Source organism: Manis pentadactyla, chromosome 7 (assembly GCF_030020395.1).
Source record: "Manis pentadactyla isolate mManPen7 chromosome 7, mManPen7.hap1, whole genome shotgun sequence".
NCBI lineage: Eukaryota > Metazoa > Chordata > Mammalia > Pholidota > Manidae > Manis > Manis pentadactyla.
Window position 1 is genome coordinate 8,764,747 of NC_080025.1, and position 25,293 is coordinate 8,790,039.

General features: G+C 38.0%; 1 protein-coding gene and 1 long non-coding RNA gene across 10 annotated transcripts in view; both read left to right on the forward strand.

The window, feature by feature from the left end:
• LOC130684412 (uncharacterized) overlaps positions 1 to 22,941 on the forward strand; it is a 40,487-nt gene extending 17,546 nt beyond the window's left edge. Inside the window, exon 2 of the long non-coding RNA XR_008998677.1 lies at positions 22,634 to 22,941. This is a non-coding gene — a long non-coding RNA (uncharacterized LOC130684412). The remainder of the gene's footprint in view (positions 1 to 22,633) is intronic.
• TENM3 (teneurin transmembrane protein 3) overlaps positions 1 to 25,293 on the forward strand; it is a 1,816,466-nt gene that overhangs the window by 1,482,431 nt on the left and 308,742 nt on the right. The gene's annotated exons all lie outside the window — the stretch shown is intronic.

The window sequence follows — 25,293 nt, forward strand, 5'->3', positions numbered from 1 at the left end:
GCAGAATACCAGCTTTGCAGAAATGTGTACCCCCTCAGTGTACAGCATTCTTGACCAGCCATCCTGCATGCCACAAAACCTAATACTGGCTGACTGTTATTACAGTAAAAACAAAGTCAGTTCAGCTCTTCAAAGCCTGGTGCTTTTGCACTGATGTTAACCCAGTGGTCTGTTTTCTGGGCCAATGTAGACATAAGCAGCCATAAAAATAAACATGTGCACATCCATGGCCCCAAATAAATCAAAGTGGACATAATGAAAATATTCCAGGGAGCTGAAAAGAAAATTTAATATGCTTTGCCTCCTTTTGGGGAAGGTGAGGGAGTTGGTTTGGCTTCTATTGGAATTTTTATGGGGGTGATGCTTCCTGTCGGCTGCACTTGCCTCTAGGATTTTTTTATCCCATAATTGTGATGTAAACAGAGGAAGGAGAGAAGTTATATTAATGAAGTTTTTTACATTCATACATTTTGGTAGACCCAATGAGTGTTTCAGGAGACAACTCAAATTTTGTAAACTAGATGATATTTGAATATAATTTGAAGACAGCTAAGTCCTAAAATATGAAATTTATGCAAAATACAACTTTCTTCAATGAAAAGATTTATTTTTGTCATTTCTCTGACAAATCTGATTTGAGAAGAAAACGAAACATAACCATGATGGAAATATATTTATATCCCAAAGCCGGTTTTTCTCTTTCTTATTTTTTGGTCATGGTTCAATGATTTCTAAATTATTTTTACGTTTTTAGATTCTTGCTCTGATCATGTATGTGTTTTGTTCCAAAGATGTGACACAAGCATTTCTTAAGCCAGACTAACCAATATTCCTATCATTCGGACACTCTTTGGCAAAGACGGAAGTTGAATCAAGTGAAATGTACTTTTATATCCTAAGGTTGATCAGTCAAAAAATACTGGATTTCTCCAGGGAGACATTTTTACAAAGTCACAATGGCTCTCCTTTCATAGTTCAAACAAACAGAGCATAAGGAATTATTTTGAAATATAATGATGGTACGGCTGTAACAATAAAAAGGTCTGTAATAAATATAAAATTGTGCATCTGTCTTAGAAGACCTCTGCTATTCCTCGTAACTTGCCACAGGCGTGATGCCCGGCATCCTAGCTCTAAGTACAAATGCAAGCATAGTGCATACCCTGTATTATGTTTCGTCTTGAAGAATTTTAGCCAGGTAGGGATATACTATCTGATGACTGAGAGAAAGAAATGACGCTAGAACATTGAGTAAATTATGGTTAAGTGTTAACCTCTTGCTCAGAAGATGGGCTTTCATCTGTTTTTCTAGAAGTGGTGACCGGTCTTTGCTAAAACAGGCATGTTCTTCCCCTCATGGGACAGTAGGATACCTTTGCAAAACAGGACACAGTTTAACAGCAGGTTTTTTTAATGAAGATTATTTGCTTGATTGGTAATAAAAATTGGGACTTATCTCGGTGCTTTAAGGTTTGCTAGTTCATTTTTTCAATCACCATCAATACAGTGTGTTAAAAAAGAAAATGTCCTGAAAAGTGGCTTCCCCTTCTCTTCCAGGAAAATAAGAATAACCACAACCCTTAACATTATTCAGTGCAGTAAGATGTCATGAGGCCTATTAAATAGAGAGTTCTGAGCAGTTTTTCAGTGCGTGACCTAAACATGAAAAATCTATGAATGGTTAACAAAGAGTAGTCAATCTAAATCTTTGCCAAGGTCAGAAATATTATTTTAGAATATGAAAACTACACCGGCACACTGAGGATAATTCATCACTTGAAAAAACAAATTTGAGTGTTTAATAGAAGCAAAACCAACTCAGACATCTAGGCCATCCATAAAGCTTGCCAGAATTTGAAGAGACTATCACGATGCAACTCTTTTTATGGTTCAAGTACAAACGAAGCTGACAGTGTATGCCTAATCAGAGCCCTGAGATCTGGAAGCCGCATAGACAGTGTTTCCACGTTCTCATGTTGACACATCGTGTGTGCAGACAGTGAGGCCGGGCTGATTTAAAATGTCAGGGCTTTGCTAATGTGAAGCGCATGCTTCCTAAATCTGACTTCTGAGGTCAAGGGGCCCCAAACCACAGCCTGTAAATAAAGCACATTTATTAATTAATGCATTCTATTATATTGTATTCAAACAGGGATGACACTTAGGAAATGCCATCCACGTAAGCTTGCCGTTGCTTAGACTATACAGCTCCCCATCATGGTGCCGTGAGCTGAGGACGAGGTCAAGGTGAAGGCCGTGATAATCACCGGACTCTCCTTGAATGCTGTTGTCACCAGCTACGGCACTGATGCTTTCCCGTGGAGGGGGTTCTCTTCATACATGGAACAGGGAGCATTAGGCATCAGAAAGGCGGCCCCAAGTTGCTGCTGGTGCAGTTTACCTCAGTGTGGCACTGTTTGCACTCACTTTTGACCTGGGTGTTTTGGGAAGGTGAGGAATCAAACCCAGCACGCAGTCATGGAGAAGGTTATAGGCATAGTTACCGCTCCCAACCCAAAGGCTTCACGGGCCTCCGTCCGCCTGTACCTGCCACTCGGTCTTCTCCCAAGTAGCATCAGCTCTCAGGCACCTCCGTGAGGCTGGTCCTGCTCATCTCCTCCCACATGTCCATCAGCTCTTCTGAACGGCTACCCTTGGACTCGGAGTGGATGGTGCAGAACTTTGGTGAGGGGGGACTCATCAACCCAGGGGCTGACTTTGTCCTCAGCAATCTCTCCCCCTTCCCCGTTGTGCCTGGATGAGAGCCTGTGGAGTGGTGCGTTTGGCAGGAATGGAGGGAATGGGTGCAGGGACCTATGCCAGAAGGAGGTACCAGAGGGATGAGAAGCACACCCCCATCCTTAGGGAACTTGGCATGCATCAGGGGCTGACGCTGCCCTGGAACATGATCATCTCACCTCAGTTTCTTCACCTGTAAAAATTTCCAGGTGATTAAAAAGAACTATTCTTACTCCTAAGATAATGTGATACTTTAAAGGCTACTTGTTATTGTCTTAATGTCAGATTCACTGTAACTTCCTTAAGAGCCTGTGGAGATAGAGAGTCAAAGACTGTGTTTTAATGTTGAAAATGAAGTTTGCAAAAGCATGTTTTAATTTTTGCCTCTATTTCCACTAGTAAAAACAGACTGAAGTGATGTTTGATTAATTACATTTCAGATGTTTAATTCTTGTCCTTTTCATGACGAGCAGATATGTCATGAAAAGGACATCTTCACGTTTTAGGTCAAAGGAAAGCAAGGAAACAGATTTTAGGTGTACAGTGGGAAACTAAAGAATGACACCTTTTACATCCAGAATGCTGTCTGCTTTCATTGCATTTGTACACATTAAAATTATAAGGCGGTTCTTTGAGGGACTTTCTATGGATGATGTGACTGAAAGTAAGAGAATCGATTTTTGATGTGTAGCCCCTGGAAATCAATTTTATTGCTTTAGAGTCATTCCATGCATATCTCAGTCCAGTTCTGGTGGACAGAGCTCTAACATAAAAGCCAATTTCATAAAGTAATTTAAATAATATAAGAAGGAATAAATAAACTTTTGGTTATCTGTTTAAAAAACTAATTTTTTACTTCTTGGTTACCCTTTTCAGTTGAATTTTAATATGACCAAGATACATCCATTTAAAGATGAATAGAGATTCTCAGGGTCAGCTGCTTCATTTCACAGCAACTAAATTTATCAAAATATGTCAAAATAACATATTATAGGGAAGTGTGACCCTTAAACCTCTACTAAGAAAAAGCTAGGAGTAAGTAGTTCAGATCTTATAAATAATGTCTTTCCAACAAGAAAGGAAATGTCACGTTGTTTGTTACTTTTTATGACATTGTAACCTAAATGACATTGGTTTTGGGACCTGGGACCTTGGCAGTTTTTGAGTGAATGAATGAATGAATTTTGTCACATACTGACCTTCTGTAAGAAGAAAGACTTGGGACTGAACACATTAAAGCTATAAAGGATGACTCTGAATTTTAAACGTTTCAATAATGAAATTGACATTTGTTGAAAATATGTTGCATCATTTAAAAAGAAATCCCAATGAATCATTAGCAAATGACCTGGTTCTCCATAAAATACCTTTGCTGCTTCATGAGCTCCTAAGAAATTCACTCTTCATTCCCAAATCTTCTTCCTATTTTGTTCAAAAAAGTAGTATTAAGTACTGGAATGGCAATACCAATGGATTAAAAATCCTTTTAGAATTAATAGACGTGTAATGGATATACCTAACCTTGAGATTTTCTCAAGTATTTATAGCAAACTGCTGCCCATTTTTATAAACTTGAGCTACTGAGCCCAATTGTACCTGTCATTTCTTTCTTCAGAGGTGAAGTTATTGTTAGTCCTGATCTCTCTTAGTCAGAACCATCTAGAAGTAGAATCATAAACCCCTATGGGAAAAAGGCAAACAGGGCTGTAACCTAAGACCCCAGTGTGCAGTAGGAGATAAAATATTGACCAGGGAGTTTTCATTTTCAAGTCCTGTTGTTAGTAAATCATTGCAAGAATAGCGATAAATATTAACTTAGTTGTATTTAAACCTTTTCTTCCAAATTCCACCAAAAGAAAATAAGACACCAATTTATCAACCATTCCTCCCAGATGCTCTTTCCTCCAAATTCCTTAGCAGACACTTCCTCTGTGACAATAAAACTTAAATAAAATGCAGACAGAAATAAAATACCATATTCCTAGAATTTAGGGTAAGGGTTTGGAAGCTCATTGACTGGAAAGGGCCTCATCTCTGAAGAGGAGGGGAAGGAAGAATTCTTGACATGAGAATATGGTAAAGTTTGGATAAGAAAGAATTAAATATAAGGCCACCAGCTATGGTTGGTTAGCATCGCATAACACTTCAGCTCTTTTTTGAAAACCAGATTGAACCTGCTCAGTTGAAAAGTTTATCTTTTATTACACTCTTTTCTCATTGAAGTTCTGTGGGTTCAGTGTGGATCAAATAGAACTTCCCTTCATTCAAGGATTCTTCCTCAAGAACGCGGGTCCCTTGGCTAGTGTTATTCACAATGAAGGACTCCAAAACGTATCTCATGAGGTGACCTGACTGTGTGTCTCTTAACAGCCTCTTGCATGTTAAGGTAACAATATGAGCATTATTTAAAGAGGCGAAACAAAGCAGCAGTAAGGTCAATAACCAACACCATTCCAGGGGTCCGACAAACATGGCAGGCAGAGGTTTCTGATAACTAAAACTTGCTTTGGCACTCTGACAAACGAGGTAAACACAGCACATAAGAGGAACAAAGAGCAAGAAGCCAGGCAGATAGATGTGGCTCCTAGCAACATCCACTGCCAGCACCCAGGGGCTTGTCTGGACACTCTCTCTGCCCAGGGAAGGGCCCTGCCAAATGGCCCCAGCAGGATATTTTTGGTCTTGCCTCCCAGCCACGAAGCTGGCTTTTGTCTGTTTGGGGCACCTGGCATCTTTCTGGGGTCACCCCTCATGAGATACACAGAATCCTAGAAAAATGAAAAACGTTAGACTTCTGTTGTAGCACAACTTCTATGAGAAAATAGAGTTGCAAAGAGCCTATTTCCTCTCACTCCAGCAGCCCACACAGAGAGGCCTCCTGGTCTCATTCTAAGTGCCACGGCCCCGGTCGCTTCAGCTGCAACCCTTCTCCTCCACTGGCCACACAGATCCAGTGCCAGGCTGGATATTCCACGGGACAAATAACTGTGCCCCTTCCCAGGTGTGCACTGGTGTGAGATCTTCCTGGGCGCTTCTAGCTCTTCCAAACTGCACGAAGAGGGCTCTGCCCAGCCATCCACTTACGTGCGTAATTCGTCTCATAGATACTGACAAGAGGAGAGCTAATTTGTTTTCTATATTTCAATCCACCCCAAGGGCAATAGGAATATTATGAGCGACCAAAAAATGGACCACTGTCTTTGGTTATCAACACATCCTCAGAAAATCTATACAATTACCACATTGCACGTTATGATTTTAAGCTCACAAGGAATGTGTCCTTCTCTTTAAGTTACTTCTGTGTCTAGTACAGGACACCGAAAGCCATGGATGCTGGAAAAATGTCAATAGTGCAGGAGACAATAATGATGACAGGGTCAAGTGTATAATAATTAATCAGGCGACGCTCTTATGTCTTGTTCTGAAAATGGGGCAGCATAGTCAGAAAACTCTTACCGGAGCAGTGTGCGTGCTCCTGACTGCGGTCATATGCGCCTGCCCTGGCAGCTATAGGAGGGCTTCCAGAATCTTGAGAGGCAGGATTTGGCCTTTCCTCTGTCTTTAGAGAAGCAAAGGATTTCTCTGTGCCAGGCCTTGCTAGTGATCAGCGCTCAGCTGGCATGATGCCACACAGATTTTTTTTCTCGTGTAAAATGATTTTGTGACTTCCAAGCTACGACACATTGCTATAATTAATGGGGCTCACTTTCGACTTGGAAGCTCTATGCACGTCAGTGCCTCGTGGGAATTAAGAAGCGGTGAGGAGGGGCGGACCACAGAGCAAGGACAAAGATGGGAAATTGTCTCAAAAAGGAGGACCCCAAAATGAAAAGCACGTGAACGAAAATCAAGAAGAAAAGTTTTCCCCAGTGATGGAATTAGTTGGGTGTAAGCTTCACCCTTTGTTTTTGGTATACCGTGTGGTACCACTAGTGGATGCGATGAAAACCTTTTCTTCCTTCAGTCTATCTGAATATAGATTTTGACTCTTTTCTCCTTTTTTTTCTTGAAATGCATTCTACTTCTACCTGATCGTGCATGGGACAAGCACTTGTCATTATTTTGTGTTACTTGTCTCACATGCCTTCCCTTGTCGTTGCTTCCGTGTGCTCACAGGCAGGTGTAAAGGAGGGAGTTGAATCCGGGCATTAAGCTGCTGTGAGCCCCCATCAGCTGTAGTGCTTCGATCCATGGACTTATCCCTAAGCCCTGCTCCAGTGGTCAAGAGCCATTATCTAAAGCCGCCCCTCATTGCTTTTTCACTCTCAAGCCTCACATTGACTTGTCAGTCACCAGATGGGCATTACAAATGATTACACAGAAAGTAATTTATCGTTAGGAACCAACAAGGTAACTATTTTATTTTTATTTTTTTTATTTTGGTATCATTAATATACAATCACATGAGCAACATTGTGGTTCCTAGATTCCCCCCATTATCAAGTCCCCGAGGGTAACTATTTTAACATACGTTCTTGATTTTAAGATATATCGCCTAGCGTTTTTGACTAAAAGTGTTTACTCTCCTGTATGAAGTCAAAAGTATAGTTGATTGTTGTGTTAAAGTGCCCACACTTTCTCTCTTGGGAACAAATGAGGGCGAGCGTGCCTGGGAGATTCTTAGGAACGGGATTTTACAGTGAGGAGGTGGCTGGGTATGCGCTGATTCTCAAAACCTCCATTTGCAAAGGGACAGTTACAGTGCAGTTAAAAACGCTAACTCCTGGGCTCCCACCCTCACATATTTCGACATGGTGTATTTGGAGCGGGTCCCAAGAATGTGCATTTTAAATGAGTTCTTCAGATGATTCTAATGCAAGGGCTCCAGAATCCTTGGCTTAGCTAGTGGAGGAGAAGAGAGGGAAGGGGGCTGGGCCTTCTCCTTTATTCAGACATTATTCAGTGTCTCATACTAGGAGGCATTGTCCCTAGTATGCATTATGTTAATAGTTTGACCTTGTAGTTCTGAAGACAGTGAAGATTTTCTGTGAAGATGGCATTATATGTTCACACTCTGACATCCACCCTGCCTACACTCACATACTCCTTACTGCCTCCTTGATCTAAATGCCAGAATGGATCAATAAAATATGAAAAGGAAAAAAAAATGTCTGTAATCAAAAACAGGATAAATATCTCTATGGCTGAGAAAAAGAGCAGAAATATGCCAGAAAGTGAAGCCAAAGTGAGGGCCTACTGGAGTCTGGGGAGGGAAGCAGTCAGAAGCAGGCAGGGGTTTGTCTCCTACAGGATGACTGAGGCTAACAGCGCCCCATCAAAGGCTTGGCCCTGAGCCAGCCTTTGTGCTTGAAACCGGGGACTGAGCTCTAGCCGAAGAGTAGTGAAAGAGAACTGGAATAAAGGTCTGTAAACTGCTCCCTAGAGAGCAGAGCATATGGGGGTGGCTGAGTGAAGCAGACATAGCCTGCGAGCCAAGACCTGAGCCAATATACTCCCTGACTCGGGACTGGGTGTGTAATATGTCCAGTTTCATGACAGATCAAGAGCTCCAAAGTATTAAGCTGATTCTGCACTGGGGCCAGTTGGAGGGAGGGGGGGCAGTGAGTGAGGGCAACCAAAATACCACTAATCAGGGAGAGATGAGTAAAGAAAGAGACAAAGAATATGCAAAATACTATTCAAAATGAGTATGCAAATCAAAATTCCAAAATAAAGAAGTAAAATTACTGCTAAAAAAGCTCATGAAATCAATGTTTGGGAGATAACTTCACTGCAATGAAATGAAAATAGTTTTCAATAAAGATGTTTGTTATCCTCAGTGATAAGGGAAGGGATAACATCCATAAAGAATAAGAAATTATCATAACAAAATAGAAATGAAGTGGAAAAAGTACCATTAAAAATTCCAAAAAAATATGGTTCTTAAAATTCAAAATATGAATAAATAAGATAAACTCTAGATTTGACATGGTTTGAGAAAATTCATGATCTAGAAGGTAATGTTTAAGATTTCATCCAGAATAGAGCATAGAGAAATGAAGAGATTGAAAAAAATTAGCGCAAATAAGAAACATAGAGGATAAAATGATAGGCTGTGACATACAAATTATAGAACTATCAGAAAGAGAATGTATGAAAGAGAAGAGAAGCAGCATTCAGAGATAACAGCTAAGGATTCTCCAGAACTGAAGGATGACATGAATCCTCCAACTGTATGGACTCAGCACATAGAGAGCAGGAAAAAAAAAAAAGATGCCTTTGGTAAGAAAATACAGAACATTAAGGATAGACAGAAAAATATTAACATGACCTGAGAGAAAAAAACAGATATTCTCAAAAGGAACAACTCTCAAACAGTAATCTTCTCATGAGCATTAAAAGAAAACAAAATACTTTTCCAAAATGCTGTGGAAGTATAGAGAGGAGATAAGTGATTTCATTCCCAGCTAAACTGCCACTCAAGGTATTTAATTCAAGGAAAGGGTAGATCAACTCTCATTAGTAAACTCTGCAAGGGGTGTAGATTCCAAGGCAGTTCCTATCCTAGAAGAGCTTTCGACCAAATTGGGGACTCAATCCTGTAAATACTAATTATAATAAATATCTTAAGAGGTTAATAAAATCAATGAGAATGGAATTTACTCCATTTTTAGCACGAAAGTATTCTAAGGTTCAAAGAAGCATAATGAGGCAATCATAGAAGTTATAATATGTTTTTTGAAGAGTTTGTTCATTATCTTACACACAAAGAGCTCAGTAAATTCCCTCCTGAGTTTGTTAGAAAAATATATCCTTGCAAATAAATTTGATTTTTTCCCTCCAGAAAGTAGAAACTATGTCATTCAGCTTTTTAATTTTTGCTATAATTGCTAAGAAACTCCTAGTTAAATTATATGCTTAATTGTGGTGATTGCACTTTGCTGATATCAGACCAGCCCAAACCAGGACTTATTCTGCTAATAGTACATGATCTTTGCTCCCTGTAGTTCTGTTAAAATTGGCCCCTAATTGTGTGTGTTGGTTGATTTTGCATAGTACTTGAAATCTGTTTGGTTGTAGATACTGAGATTAGTATTTTTTAAAAGAAGACCTAAGTAAAATGGACCATTTATATAACCAGTGTGGAAAGAATACTGTGCTTTACAGAAAAATTAGTTTTTAATAATCTAGTTATTTCATGATCTATGTGCATGAGAAAAGGAAAAGTGAGTTGTATTTTTAAAAAGCAGCATGCAGCGACATTTCCAAAAACTACCAGAGCAGTTTAGCAGTTTGGGTTTACAGCAGTGGTTTGAAGTAATTCTTTAAAATAGGAATTCTGATTCTGTACTTGCATAGAAATGCAGTTCATTTAGCACTTGTATATAACTGAACTAAACTGAAGAAATGTGTGAAATAAATCCTTGTAAAATTTCTCACAGATCTATTGCTGGGCTATTTAAAAGCTTTACTGTTTGCATAATATGTGAATTAATTGTCCAGAACACTCACACACATACACACATAAATATAGAGACAAAATTCACCTAGAGAAAAAAAGGTACAAAGAAGGTATCAGCCTCGCATGTCAATTTTTTTTTTAATCTTCTATTACTGTGGCTAAAAGATTAAAACAATTTTCAGCTTTTCAGGGATTTCATTTGTGCCACTTCACTAGTTTTCAACCTTTGTCATTGTCTAAGCTAGTAGGTAAATTTCCTGCCTTGGAAACTAATTGGTGACACACTATTAATCAGCATACCATTTCAAAATATTGTAATGCCCATTAAATCTGGGTTTTTTTCTTTTTCGTAAGCCTCTGGATTTCAGATGGCTCTTTAATAGGAGGGAGAGGAAAGGTCAGCTTTTTCTTGCTTCTTTAACTGTGCGTTCTGACCACAGCAATTTTCAAGCCTCATGTCACATTTGAATGCATCGTTCTCTCATCATCCTGGCACCGTTGTCTTTGATTCTGAAAGAGAATGTAGAATTTCAAATGTCGGAAATGTGCTATAGAATTTTTTGGCAGTAGGAAGGAAGTCAGTTTGACTTTCGTATCGTTAAGAAATATATAATGTTATGACCAAAATTAGTACACCGAAATTGTTTTGCTCTCAAATTGGAAAGAACGAATATATATCTATTATGTTCCACATGAACCCTCTGACTGGCAGCCAGCTTTGAACATTTTTTATTTTTACTAGAACTCAACTTTCATATATTCATTTATTCATTTGGCAAGAAAAGACAAACAAAGATGGAAACAAAAAAATTGCATATAGAAATGTTAAACTAATGTGAAGTAAGGTTCATTTGTCTGCTTTGACACATAGAGTGAATAAACAATCATGGACAAGTAGTTTATGTATACTAAGTTGCCAATATGTCAAAAACCACAAAAACTTAAAATACATCAAGATAAAATACTGCTTATTGAAATCTTTAAAAATTATTTCAAGGTAAAAGCAACATAGGATTTAGATAAAGCGTTTTTGGTCATGTCTGGTAGGGTTTTCTTTTTTTCCATGTTATATTGTACAGTTGTACTAAGCTACTCTGTATTAAGCTATTTGTACTAATTTAAAAGGAGTTATTTGACATGCATATCATCCTGAGACACCTTATAATAAATCCAAAACCCCCAACCTCCCCAACATCCCATATGTTAAATTAATTAAGAATAAAACTTTTAACCATACTTGCAAAAGTACCAAGAAATGGTGTCAATTAAAAAGTACCTGCAGCTCAGGTTTCAGAATCCCTATGGTTAGCTGCTGTTATATTTGTGAAAACAGAATATTATAGGAAATGGGCAGTCTTAATTCACACCCCAAGAGAAGTTGCTTTCCTCTTACTGGTGTCTCCATTCAAATATCCATTCCGCATTTTTATTTTCAACAGCTGCTTAATATGTTATTCAAGTTAAAGTATGGTTAAGCATAGCCATATAAAACCTTTTGAGACATCCAGGAATGTGATATTTCTGACCAGCTGCAAAAATGGTATCCTCTTAGAAAAAAATGAGCATAATAAAACAAGAAGTAGGCAGTGAGCATATTAATCTTTTTTCTTCCTTGTATTTTTCCTCTCATATAACTTGCCTTTTTTTTTTTTTAAACCTCTAATAGAGCTCTAACCTTTAAAAGTTCTTCAAATCAAGCAATTTTTCATGATCTGGCTGTCTCATGATTGTTTTTATTTCAGTTTAACATTTCTTCTGATTCAGTACATTTTTTCAAGGTATTTATGAAATTTTAGCCCTAAGTTCAGTTGAGGATAATAACTCATGATTTAAATCAGATCACTGAAGATATGCATGTGACCAAGTCAGTACTATTCCTAAGGTCACAACTGATTTCCCAAAGTAACTGTAACAAAATTATTTCTGGACAGAATTTGTTGTAAAATAATAAATCTGTCTATATAGTTATGCAAAGCGTGCTCTAATAAGTGCTCTTCCCCACCAATAACATGAGAAATAATTTTATTAGTCAAGAAACACCCAAGCCTGCAGTACAGTTTTTCAAGTTTTTACAGTAATACATTGTCTGCATTACTGTCTACATCAATATTGTTTTGATCAAAATTTTGTTCCTCAGCATATTGTTAATATGAATGACAAAATACTTAATTCTAAAGTAGTGAACGTCCATGCCTGATATCATACACAGAATAGAAAACTATAATAGTGAATATATCTTTAATTTTGTTTCTCATTGATTTATAAGTAACATTTTAATGTTTATTTGCTTAACAATCAAATATAAAAACTGTATCTCCAATGCAAAAAGTTATCCAACCCTTTTACTATTGTGACTAGAAATCCTGCTATTGCATATTTTTGTTTATATTTTGCTTGTGTTCCTTTTTTTGTAGGTTGCTAACATCAGCCTACGTAAAACATCAGTGTGTAGGACAGTGATAGAAAAATGCATGCATTAATATAATCTTCTATAGATAAAAATAATGCCAGAAATGACTTATCATCCATTAAAGTCCTAAAAATCATTTTGAGGGAGAAAAATTGTCACATTGACGTGGTCAAGGATGAAGACACAAAGTCAAAGATACTTATCAGAGTGAAAAAGTTTTTTTTTTCTAAATGATGTATTTTCACATAAGCTTAGTAAAGAGTTAAAATCTAAGCTCTAGGACAGAGCCAAAGGAAATGCCAGGAAGAGTCAAATCATTTTGATGTTTTTAACACACCTTTTCAGAAAGTGAGGACATTTTAACTAAAAGTTTGATATCTGTACTTCTCTCCAAAATGAAGCTTCACCTTACATTCAAAAGTTGAAATATAAATGCCTGAAGATTTGTGGGCTTTTTTAATATTAGTTTTTTAATATTGTTAATTTTGAAAAAAACACACCTGCATAATTTGGCCCTACATTGTAGTAAAAATGAATTACGATATTATTATTTCCAAAACATTTGTCTGTGTAGGTGCCAGCACAAAACCAAAATATGCTCTAAGATTTGCTTTGGGAACAGATGTTTTTGAAAATACTGGTGAACAAAAGCAGGCCAAAAAAGTATAGACATATTCCCATCCAAATGTATAGGATGTTGGGATTGCTGGTGACAGAGACGCTACTGGAGAAAGCCAGGTGGGCCTTTGAGGTGCAGTTTGTCTTTTATTTTCAAGTAACACGTGAAGACAACAAGTGAAGGGAGATGGAAAATAGCCGTACTTAGCTGGGCTCTCTGTAAGCGTCATCTGGTTAGCCATAGAATTCATCATGTTCTTTACTCATTTGCAAAGAGGGTTTCTGGTATTTGCTAGTGTTCATGGACAAAGAAGTTATCAAACCCGAATGGCTGTTGAGGACAAGGGTAGGATTCTCTTACCTAGTTCCAGTGTTAGGGACCCATGGAGAAGACAGGAACTGAGGATGTTAGAATCGACAGGACGGGAATTTGAGACAGGTCCTAAGAGGGACGCGACCTGTCAGGCCAAGGGCAGTGCCCTGTATCTCACATCTGCCTCACATCTGTCCTTAGGATTATGCATGGAAGTCAGAAGGAGATTGTATACAGATGTTTTTTTCTTTTAATATTTTGGAAAATTCATTGTCAATGCTAACAATTCTGAGCTACCAGGACCTTCGATGTATGAATTTATTTATTTAATATTGTTGTTGTTAATAATAATCATCACAGCAAATCTATACGTCCTGAACAGATTGTGCTGGCTCTGTGCTAAATGTATGTTATTTGTGGTCTTAGTTTATGTAAACCCTGTGGGGGCTGTTCTTAGCCCCATTTTTCAGATGAGAAAACAGGGTAAGAAAGATTAAGAAGTGTGTCCAGTTGTATCCACCTAAGTGGTTGAAATGGGATTTGAGCAAGTCTAGCTGTTACAAGGTTGCCTAATTTTCTGGGGAGCTTCCTATTTTGAATGAAATTCTAATTGTCACAAATAAGAATTTGGTGATTTGAGAGGCAGCTATTCCACAGGTCTCAGTTGGCTGAAATCTTGCTTTAAATGAACCTATTTGTGGCTGTGAGAGGCCATGATCGATACCGATGCCCCATGCAGAATAATCCATTCATATGCATCTCATTCTCTTTCTCTTGAACACATACACTTGTAATATACTGGTGAAGACTTATTTTTGCCACATATGACCAGTAATTTGAGAGGCCTGGCCTCTGGGACTAGTGTTGAAATGACAAGTTTTGCCTGGAAGTTCCTAGAGCTTTCATAAACTTAAAAAGTGGAGCATAGGTGCAATTATTCCTTGGTAAGACTTACTGAGATAAATCAGTTGAGAGATTAGGCTCAGAGCAATTAAAAGGAAATTTTATTTTAACTGAGGCTGGTTTGGGGGCAAAATCTTGTAGATATGATTGTCTACCATGAACATTCATGTGAGGACAGATAAATATACACCAAACTATAGGTGCGGCCAAGGAAATAGCTATGATAAAGACATGCTGGGTTAGAGCATTAATAGCAAACCAGTAATAAATCAGCAGCTTGAAATTCTATTTTTTATTTGACCCACCTAGAAGATACATACATCTCAGTGTGGAGAGGTGAGGAGTTTTCTTATGTCTTATACATCACCCCATTTTGGAAACCACTTTCTTAGCCTATGCATTGTCCATATGGCCAGAAACTGATGTAAGTGCAAGAAAAAAGTGTTGAGTGCCATAGATGTACATCTAGTTATTCCACAGTTTGCAGAAGTTTCCTCTCTGGACAGCCTGCAGACGAGAACAGCTTTCAGAAGGTAATTGTGAAATGCATGCAATGTCACAGGGAAGTGACACTTTTGAATTAAATTTCGCTGTTAGACTCGTTAAAATCCCAATTTCTGCAAGCTAGTGTATCTATCTCCATCATCCTCTCCCAGCTCTATCTTCACCTTCTTTGTCATCATCCTTTATGTCATGGTGTTCTCGTTGCCAGCCACACTGAGGAAAAGTAGAAAGAGAAGATATCATCCCCAAAGTAAGTGACAGTTTAGAGACATTAATGATTATATGAGGTCACCTGAACTAGTGGCCAACCTAGGAATAAATGTAAGCCTTAGCACAATACACTAGTCCCTCCTGGTCAAAGTTTCTCTCCATAGTATATGCAGCATGTCTTTGAAAGATTAAATAAGAGGCCTTAGTTCCCATTTATGGCTGCACGCTTTCTGGTATTTCCAGAATAATCCAGACGAAAAGACCTCTGTTAGTAAACGTTCGGCCTCTGGCCATAATTGTCTTCCTATTCAGTGCAGTGCAGGGCAGGCATCAGAAGCAAAATGTGACACAGAATCAAAGAAAACTCAACTTTCTGCTCACACATTCCTATAGATCAGTTCTCTTTTATGCTTATTAGGACTCCCTTAAAACAAAAGAAAATAAAATGAAATGAGCTATGAAAAAAATCAAAGCTCTCTCTAATCAGCAGGAAATAGTCCATTCTTGATTTGTAAGTGAACTGGGTCTAAACCAGCCACAGCCGAAGGCCTCCCAACCACGGCCTTCGAGGGGGGACCCTCGCGGCCCTTCCCTTCGGAGTTCCCGGGTGCCTGCTGGGGCTCATCCTTCGGATTACCATCCGTTGAAGGTCAAATTTAAATGCTAGCTTTGCAACTCTGCTGCTGTGTCGTAGGCAATTGCCCTGGGAAATGAATCCCACTGCGATTAGGGAGAAACTGTTTTAAGATAACTTCTTAAATGCTTCTGGTAAAATAAACCTCATCTCCAAGCTCCCGTCTTCCTTTTTAGTCCCTGTAAAAACTCTTTGTAATGCAAACGTCTTCCTCTCTCATAAAACACGTCTGAAGTCAGGCACATTTTTATAATGCCATAAAGGTGCTTATTTATCAATGGATGGCTGTAATTTTTTTTTTAATTCCTTTTAAAAGTGTGTCAACCTGTAACGTTAGAAGCTACTAAAGCCAAGCAGGCGGTGGACTGCGGCCCTTTGAAAATGGCATCTTGAGATGAAGTTGCATCTTTTGAAACCACACACCTTAATTCAGTGGTGACACGGAAGGCAGAGCAGCGTGCTTCTGACCTGTTGTCACACTGACATTTCTGCTTCTGTTATTGGCTTCAGGTAACCTCACAACCAAGTCTCTGCTGTCTTAAAAATTAATTATGATGAGAATTTCTTTTTCAGTTCAGACTGTTTAAGAATGCCTCGCGCGCAGGCTGCAAATTATGAAGTGTAAATTAGGCCATCACTGAGCAGGAAAGGTCCCAAGAAACCAATTTAAGAATTCTCTCTGGATTTAGTGAAGACCTGGAAATCGTCCCTTCTGGAGAAAGAACTTGAAATTAGAATTGTCTCGCCATTCAGTTTTCACTGCATATTGGGACGAACCTTCTTGGAAAGAATGTGCTAAATGTATTGTATGTGGACCAAAAAAAAAACAACCCTTTAAAAATTTTTCTGTTGAATGTTTTAAAACATTTTCTTGTGGCTTTATGAAAAAAGAATCACTAACAATTGCCATGCGCCATGCTATATACTTCATATATACTTCAACTCATTTAATATTTAGGGTACCTCTGTGGAGTGGGTATTGTTATTACCACCCCCACTGGACAGAGGACACAACAGAGGCCCAGAATAAGTTGTGGAGGCCGCAGAGCTAGTAGGGGCGGTCAGCTTGCTCCGTAGTCCTTGTCTGACCTCAAGGCGATACTGCCTGAACGATTTGACTCCATTCCTGAACACTCCTTTGTTCTATTTACAAAACTAATAGTAGCCAGTTTTTAAGGTGTGATGAGTAAGATTACTTTAAAGGTTAACTCCACACCCCAAACTTCTGGAACTCTAGGTGTCTCTTTCCCTTGCCTGTCTGAGGTTCGAGAGCAAAACTCACTCAGCCTGCACTTTCCTTCTGGCTGGTCCTGGCCTCTAGCTTCCTGCGCTCTGTCTTGTCAATTATTACCTGTAATCTGTTCTCCCATCTTCCAGAATTTTTCAATAGCTCTTATCTGCTGTCACCTCACTTCCAGTTGTTTTTGTTCGTGTGCGTCTGTGTGTGAATTTTTAAACGTTTTCTTTACAGTCAGTTTTATTTTCAGAGTTCCGCTCAGGTTGTCTAAAGCATTTTCTCTGCAAGACTTTGGGACGAGAGGTGTGTGTGTGCGGGAGGTGCAGGGGGCGCAGTGCAGAAAAGGAAATATTAGTGACTCCTTCACATTTTTAAAACTCTTTCTTCCAGATCACCTTATATTTGTAGAAGTTGATGTTTAGTCCCAAATAGCGCTGAAAAGATGAAATCCATAGTATAAAAGTTTTCACAGCTGTAGTCAATATGGCTGCATTATTCTTTCAGACTATTTGGCAATGAATGTCCCGTGTTAAGGATGTAGGGTTTTGAAAAATGGTGCTTACTCCACAGACGTTAAAAATGGAGTCAAAAAAGCCCAGTGAAATGGTAAACTGAACGTTAGGAATTAGCAATAATGAGAGAACAATGCCACTACAAAATACTCCTGTTTTCTAAAATATATGCAAAGCTTCATATGTTAATGCCCCAAACTCCAAGATGGCCAATTTATTTTTAAAACAAGAAACAAGAAACACCTGTTTATTATCAAGCATAACAATATGTTAAATTTGGAGAGAATGTTTTTGGCAGTTGCTAATAAGCCATATTTTAAGATTTAAAATAGTTTTAATATATTCTAATGGAGTACTTATAAGGCACCAGGAAATATATTTAGATGTTTCTTAGCTTTTATTTAAGTTCAGTAAGTATTAAACATATACCTTACATCAACTTTAGTCATTATTTTGCCAGATTGTTATTAATGAAAAAAGAAATCTAACAGTTCTATCACTTTTTCTTACTGTGTTCTATTGCTCAAGGAAAAAATGTAGGCAGGGCTATCAGTGACCCACACATAAAATATATTTTTGAAAAAGCAGTTTTCACTTATAAAAGTATCTGAGTGTTAAAATAAAACACATGAGAGAGAAAAAAACCCTAGAGGTAAATAAGCTAAGAATAGTCATTCCATTCTATTTCACATGGTTGATTGGACCAATTTTTCTAATATTATTATTTAGTGACAAGTAATGATTGTCTACAATAAAGTAGAAAAAGGTCAACAAAAATTTTAAAACACATTAAAGGGAGCAATTCATCTATGGCTTTTTTTTGAAAAAACGATGAAAAGCAAACATATAAATGGAATATTTCTTATCAATTTGTGTGTAAAACGAAATAAATCTTTGATGGCGATTGGCGTTTTCATCTTCCTCAGATATGAGGCTCTCAGTCCAAGTCACTTTTCTTTCCAGCATTTACCTCTGCAAAGAAAATACTGAAGGAAGTTATTTTCTCTGGTGATTTTTATGTTTCTACCCTTTTTTTTCATGTTGACTATTTAATTGCTATCACCTCTGGTTTACGCCTGAATTTTTAGAAATCTACATGACCAAAAATATTTAATGTAGGAAGGTTCAAAACACATGTGTAATCTGAGGATTTTACTTAAATCTTGGATGCTACTACTCTTCAAGGAAACAATGCGTGGACAAAATTCTATAACCTGCCTAAAATAAACCAAAGTGACCTCTTTTTAATTTCACAGAAAAGTGAGTGCATTTGCTGTAGGCACGATAGGGTGTCACCATCCTCATCATCTTCCCTTCAGTCTGCAGATATGCTGTTGGCTTATATAATTAAGGGTAAGAGGAATTAAGAGGGAGAAAGAGAGCGCCATTTTTGTGAGCTAATTAAATGTTTGCTGCCATCATCTCTTAAAATTGTATTTTATTTTTGGATACTAGGTATGCCCAAAATGATATATGGAAATAGTATGTAGAAAAAGACTCTCCTCTTGAATATGGATCTCTCTGTAAATATAATAGAGATAAGAAAGTTTTCTGAGATATCTGATCAAAATTTAGTGCTTACACACTGATCCTTATTTTCGGATTTTTCAAGAATATCCATTCTTACATTATTTAATGGTCATTAATGAAGAAAATCCTCCAAACAATAACCATATGACTCATTAACTCTTTATTTTTCATCTACTAGAGCTGCTGTGCTGCTTAAACAGTGGCTTCAGAAAATAAGCCTTTTATGTCATTTTAGGGGATTATGTGGAACTCAATTATAGTCTCTGAAGCAATCAAGGAAGATATTTGTTGTTTTTATTTCTCAAAAAAAAGAAAAAAAAAAGTCCAACACCCCAATTATTCTGCTTGCCTAAGACAACTACTGGAAGTATTTCTATTTCTTACATATCCTAAATGCTGATCTTGTCTAACTCATATTAACCTTCTCTGCAAGGCTCACAAATCTTTAGATAATCTCCTATATCTCAGTAATTTATTTTCTGTCAAACATATAAAACAAATCTTGGTAAAACATTCCATTAAAAAGGGAGAGAAGCTGACGGAAATTTTTTCATTGTGGTGTGCAGTGCGTTTTCTGGAGTTTCTGATGAAACACAGATGTTTCTAAGTGCCCACAAGGATGGTTACTTATGGCCAGATTGATCCCTGGTTAATCTCTGAAACCTTGTGCCTCCATGCTTTCCCTCAGAATATATTGCCTTCTTTTGCTGAATGAACTCAACTGAATTTGCAACCGAAAGTTGCATCAAAAACACTCAAAATGGAAATTGACTATATTAGGGTTTCTACAATGGTCTACTATACATTTCTTTCCAAAATGTTCCAAATATCATTTGGTTCGGGAGTAAATGTCTCTTCTGACTTGAAGCAGTGCCAATATTTACACATGGACCGTAAGTTCAGTCATTAGGGGTATTTTCAGTGTTCTGCAGTGACAGATAATGGATTTACTTGAGAAAGTCATTGATTTCATGGCAGTTCCTGGAGAACCACGGAAGATGTCATTATATGTAGGGGCAGAAAAATTTTCTTCCTGTGCTTCCGGGTTCTTTGGCTGATGTAATAATTAAACTGACATAGAACAGATAAAGAGGGAAAAATATAATTGCACACATAAAGGAGCCCCCAAAATAAAAGACTCAAAGGCTAGTCAGGCCGCAGAGCTTATATGAATGAGGGAATGAGATAGGGTTTGGGGCTTCAAAGGGATGGGAGCTAATTCACAGGACAATAAGAAGGGCAGATGTAACTTGGTAATTATGCCTTTGCCTCGCCACATAGCTAGGTCTTTCAGATATAAAGTTACTTCTGGTAATAGCTGTCTTGCTGGGCCATGGCTCCTGTCTGAATTCTTGTTGGTCGTTTACAGAGGTAAAAGTATTTCTTGAGACTGCTGGGTCTTCTGCCTTTAGCTCAAAATAACCCACACACCAAAGTGGCATATTTTAGGGTGGCATCCTCTGCTCCGCCTTTGTTGTATTCTATCCAGTTTTGAATATTTGACTTTGAAAGTCTAATGAAGAAACAGCTAGCCTATTCTAGAAACATCATAAAATCAAAGAAACAACCTGAAGACAGTTAAGACAGCTACCAGAGATAATGACTGAGGACTGTCATTCCATCACTGACACTTAGGTAAACCCCTGCAGAAATATGAACAAAAACATGAGTGATTTTTTTAAATCATCTTGATCATATTGTCAAGTGACTCTGGACAATTAGAATCATACTTTTATCAGAAGTTAAAACCAAATAGGGACTAAGTTAGTCATTACTGTATTTTGTGACAAAACTAATTACACTTCATATTTAGCCCTTCTTTCAATGTCTTAATATCGTTAAAGGCCCAGATCATTTTCCTTAACTAATATTGTATAAAAACCTGTTATTATCCCATAATTTGACCTGACAAGCATGTTTAAACTTTGTGCAATTCTGAACTTGGAGTTAATAGTTTCACAAGTATTCATTTAAAATAATATGATTAGTGAATTTATAGAATAATTCCCAATCTTTCAGACAGAAAACATAATACCTCCATATTCATTCTGTTGAAAAACATTGAATTTCCAATCATGTTTCCAAAATATTTGCCTTTCAGTTTGCATATTTGTATTTCTAATTTTCTTCCATACTGAGGCATCTGTTCATAATTTTTAGCTTATTTTCAAATTGTTTTGTTTTAATGTTTGGATTTGATATTCAAATTCTTTCTGTGCTGAGTGACTTCAGGGGACCCAGTCAGTAAAGTTTTTTGGATGCATACATTTTAACTTGTGGAGTTTTTTTTTTTTTGACTTGGGAAAATATTCGACTTTTTACTTAATACCCATCAAGTAAGGTCTGTGCTATTTCTTTTGGTTTTTGTTTTTACCCCTGACTCCTCAAATATATTAATAATTGAGATCATATTTGTAGTCTTTCTGAAAATTTGTTTTTAAAAATACAGCTTTAATTCTAGAATATAGATCAAGACTTTAAACAAGCAAGAGAGAATTTTCTTTTGTGGGGGGTAAAGGGGTTGTATTTTGAGAGGAACTTCTCCTTTGGGAGAGAGAGGAAGCCGGATTCCCCAGAATGGAACTGTTTGGCTCTCTTTTCTGCAATGGATTGGTTACTCATTAAGGTAAAAGTCAGGCTGTGGTTCAGGTTATATGTATTTTCTGTTAATTCACTTAAAATGCTTTCCCTCCATATATATTCTTTGTAAACGTCAAGTCGACAGGATAATATATGTGCCCATCTTTATCTATGGCTATGGAAAATTACATAGATAAATATCACTTTGTGCAAAAAATAAGCCTATAGTAATACAGAGATCAGTCCTGATTCATAGGGTACATAAAACAGACTGGATTTTGAGTCATGACATCTACACAAAATGCAATACTGCTGAATTTTCATATTAAGAGGTTTTGGCTGAAGGAATTCAGACACATACACAGTATGGCCCCAGAAATCGTGCCAAGAAACATTGAGTTTAAAATGTAAGGGAACCGTTCCAAGAATAGGCCTCAAACATGTTGCATTCATTACACGCAGCTGTGTACATGAGAAGTGACTTTTTATCCCACCTACCAAAACCCTATCCAGAGCTGTCACTTCTCCTTTTTTTTTTTTTGCCAACTTGCTGACCTTTCTGTTCCCACAAAAGAAAAATGTGATTGACAGATGATCATTCGAAACATTTTGGCAGTAAAAAAAAAAAAAAAAAAAATGCATGCTAATGTATTTGCTATAAATACAACACATTTTTAAAGAGACATTGCTGATAGGCTCAGTTTTTGTGAGTAAATATTAACTGACCAAAGATACGGGGAAAACCAACTTGGATTCAGAATGCTGATGCGTTAGGTGTCTTCGGGATATAGGTACTCAGGTTACCTGGGTGATAAGGAATTATTATAAAGACACTTGGCAAAGAAAGAGAAAAACAGAAATCCATTTCAATATGCCCGTAAGAAATGAATGTCAATCATGACCTATCAGCAGCTATCCCATTAGGTTTCAAAGAAGTGAAGCGAGATGCCCAGAGCTACCTGGTCAGTTACCTGGTTGAGCCGCATGTGCTCTGTATCTGCTTTTCCTACCACTGCTGATTGATGTTCTGTTACACCCCAGATTCCAGCTTTCCAAAGACAGGATCTGAACAAGGGAGTCTAGTCTCCAGCCAGTATGGAATGCAGCCACGTTGGGCAGAACGAACACGGCACACCGTTTTATGGAAGCTGCCCCGCCAATAGTTGCCTCTCTGTGATCCAGCTACCGATTGCATCCGTCAGCTGCAGCTAAAGTTAAAAGAGTGATACCATGAAGCCAAGCAGGAAATCCCAAAACAGGGCTGTTAGAAGGCTTCATGTGACTTGTGCAGCCCATATAGTCTATCAGAATGCATACATTTCAATAATAAAAGATACTTTTAAAAAATATATGATGCAATTTTTAAATATTTTATTTTTCTAAATCTTCCTAGCACAGTATTTTAATCTCTCCAACAGGAAGTAAATAATACCAAAAAAATAACAACAGGAATAATTTATATTATTTTCCTATCTTTGATGGTAACTATTTCTTATAATGGAATTGTGCTAATATAAGTGCTTCCCTGTTCCGGGAAGCAAAATGGATACTGTTTCAAGAAGTTAAAGTATGTTACCTGAGGATTCAAACCAAATTCAAATGATCAGTGTAGATGTTTGGCAACTTTCTAAATCCTTATAACTTTAGCATCAAATGGTCCTCTAACAGGCACAGGTGTATTAACCATGGTAATTCAAAATTTGCCACAAATTCAGTTCAAGTAAACCAACTTTATTCAGTGTCTATACATACTAAATACTGTGTGAGACTGAATGATAAATGGGAGCCCCGCCTTTGAGACTCTATTACATTTTAACGCTATGATGGGGTACATTTCATGAATTAGCTCATATAATTTTCACAACAATCCAGTGACATAGGTCTGATATTATTCTTAGCTTACATACATACCTGAGGCTCTAAAACATCAAGAAATTTCCCCCCCCCAGGATCACACACACATCGAGCAAGGGGAAGACGCAGAATTTGAACTCAGGTGTGTCTCCCTCCAAAGCCCATGATCCCTGGCTTTCATCACGCCCCAGTTCGACCCTATCACAGAGGTGCATGATGTTGCGCTCTGTTTCGTCTGGAGGGTAACAAAAGGTAGCAGGTAGAGGAAACATTTGATTTATTTGAGTCTGCTAGTTAATGTGTAGAAGAATGTTTTTAGGACACTGACCCTGCTAATAGGCACGCTATGTTTAAGGAGCTGTAGGCTGCTTATTTCAGAAAGACAGATTCTAGGGTGGGTTGAAGAGAGGCAGGTCCTGATGTCCAAGCACCGACGTGACCTGTGGAGGAGGTGACATTTGGCTTTGTAGGAAACAAAGCAGAAACATGAGCAGCTTTATGTTTCCAAAAGATGACTTTGCAGTGGGAAGGGGGCACAGAGCAGAAGAAAGAAAGAGCAGGGGGAGAATATTTAGGGTGCTGTTGGAAAACTCCAGGCCAAACACATTGAGGAGCCACATCTGAACGTGGTTCTGTGAACAGAAATGGAGGGGGGATTTGCGACCTACTGAAGGAGCAGAAGCCACAGGGCATGATGCTGGATTGTATGTTGGAGTTGCAAAGACAGTGGAAAGTTTTCCTTAGTGAACTAGGTAGAGAGCAGTATGAACTGAAATACCAAGGACAAGAGGGGAAAATGACTTTGGGGGTGAGAGGGACGTGTGATGCATTTGACCCTGGACATGTTGCATTGGAAGTGCCCACGAGATGGCCACAGCAGGTGCTAGGAATTATGTTGCAGTACAATCAGAAATGAAGAGCCAGGGGAATGCAGAGCAGAAGAGATTCATGTCAGCTAATTGGTCAAGGAAGGCTTTGAGAAGAAAATGACATTAAACGCCAAAGGACGGATTAAATTACTGCATGCAAAAATTGAGCAAAAGGACATTTAAGGTAAGTTTGAAACCAAAATGTGTTTTATGTTGACCATCTTGTTTGGCATCCCCCTAGAAGAGCATGCATTTTGATTTATCTTTGTTATATTTTCTCTAGTATGTTGGGTTATCTCAGGTTAAATGTTTTATATGTTTACTCTTTAATTCAACCAATATTAAGGCAATCATGTTTAATAATAGGAAGTGTTTTAAGGCAATGCATACCATGTACTAAGTGCCATGATTGTTATATGCTCTTAATATAGTGAATATGCAATAAGCAAGTGGCATCTAGCCATGAGGGGATGGGAAAGGTTTCAGGACGGGAAAAGGAGACATCTGAGGCATGAGGGACAGTAGAAGTTAGCCAAGGAAGGATGCTATCCTAAAGGGAAGAAATATCCTTTGCAAAGTGCCAGAAACCATAACTGTAGTAAAACTGCAAGAAGAAGCTAGATCACAAAAGATCTTATTAACCCAACTAAGGAGCTTGGATGTTATCTTAAGGACAGCGGAGAGCCTTTTACAATTTCTCAATCAGGAAATTGATATGACTGTATTTATCTTTTTGAAAAGTGTTTCGGAAGGTAGTGTGAAGAATGTGTTCGGGGAGGCAGGGATAGAGCCAGGTATGTTGCATCCAGGTGAAAACACAGATGATTGCATTAAGGAAGATAGTGACAACAGAGAGAAAAATAGTGACCCCGGAGAAGGGCCTCCCCTCCATGTGGATGGGATGTGGGGATGAAGAAAATGGTGCCAATAAAAGAGAGAAGAATGAGATGAGGTTTCTTCCTTGGGCATCTGAAGAGA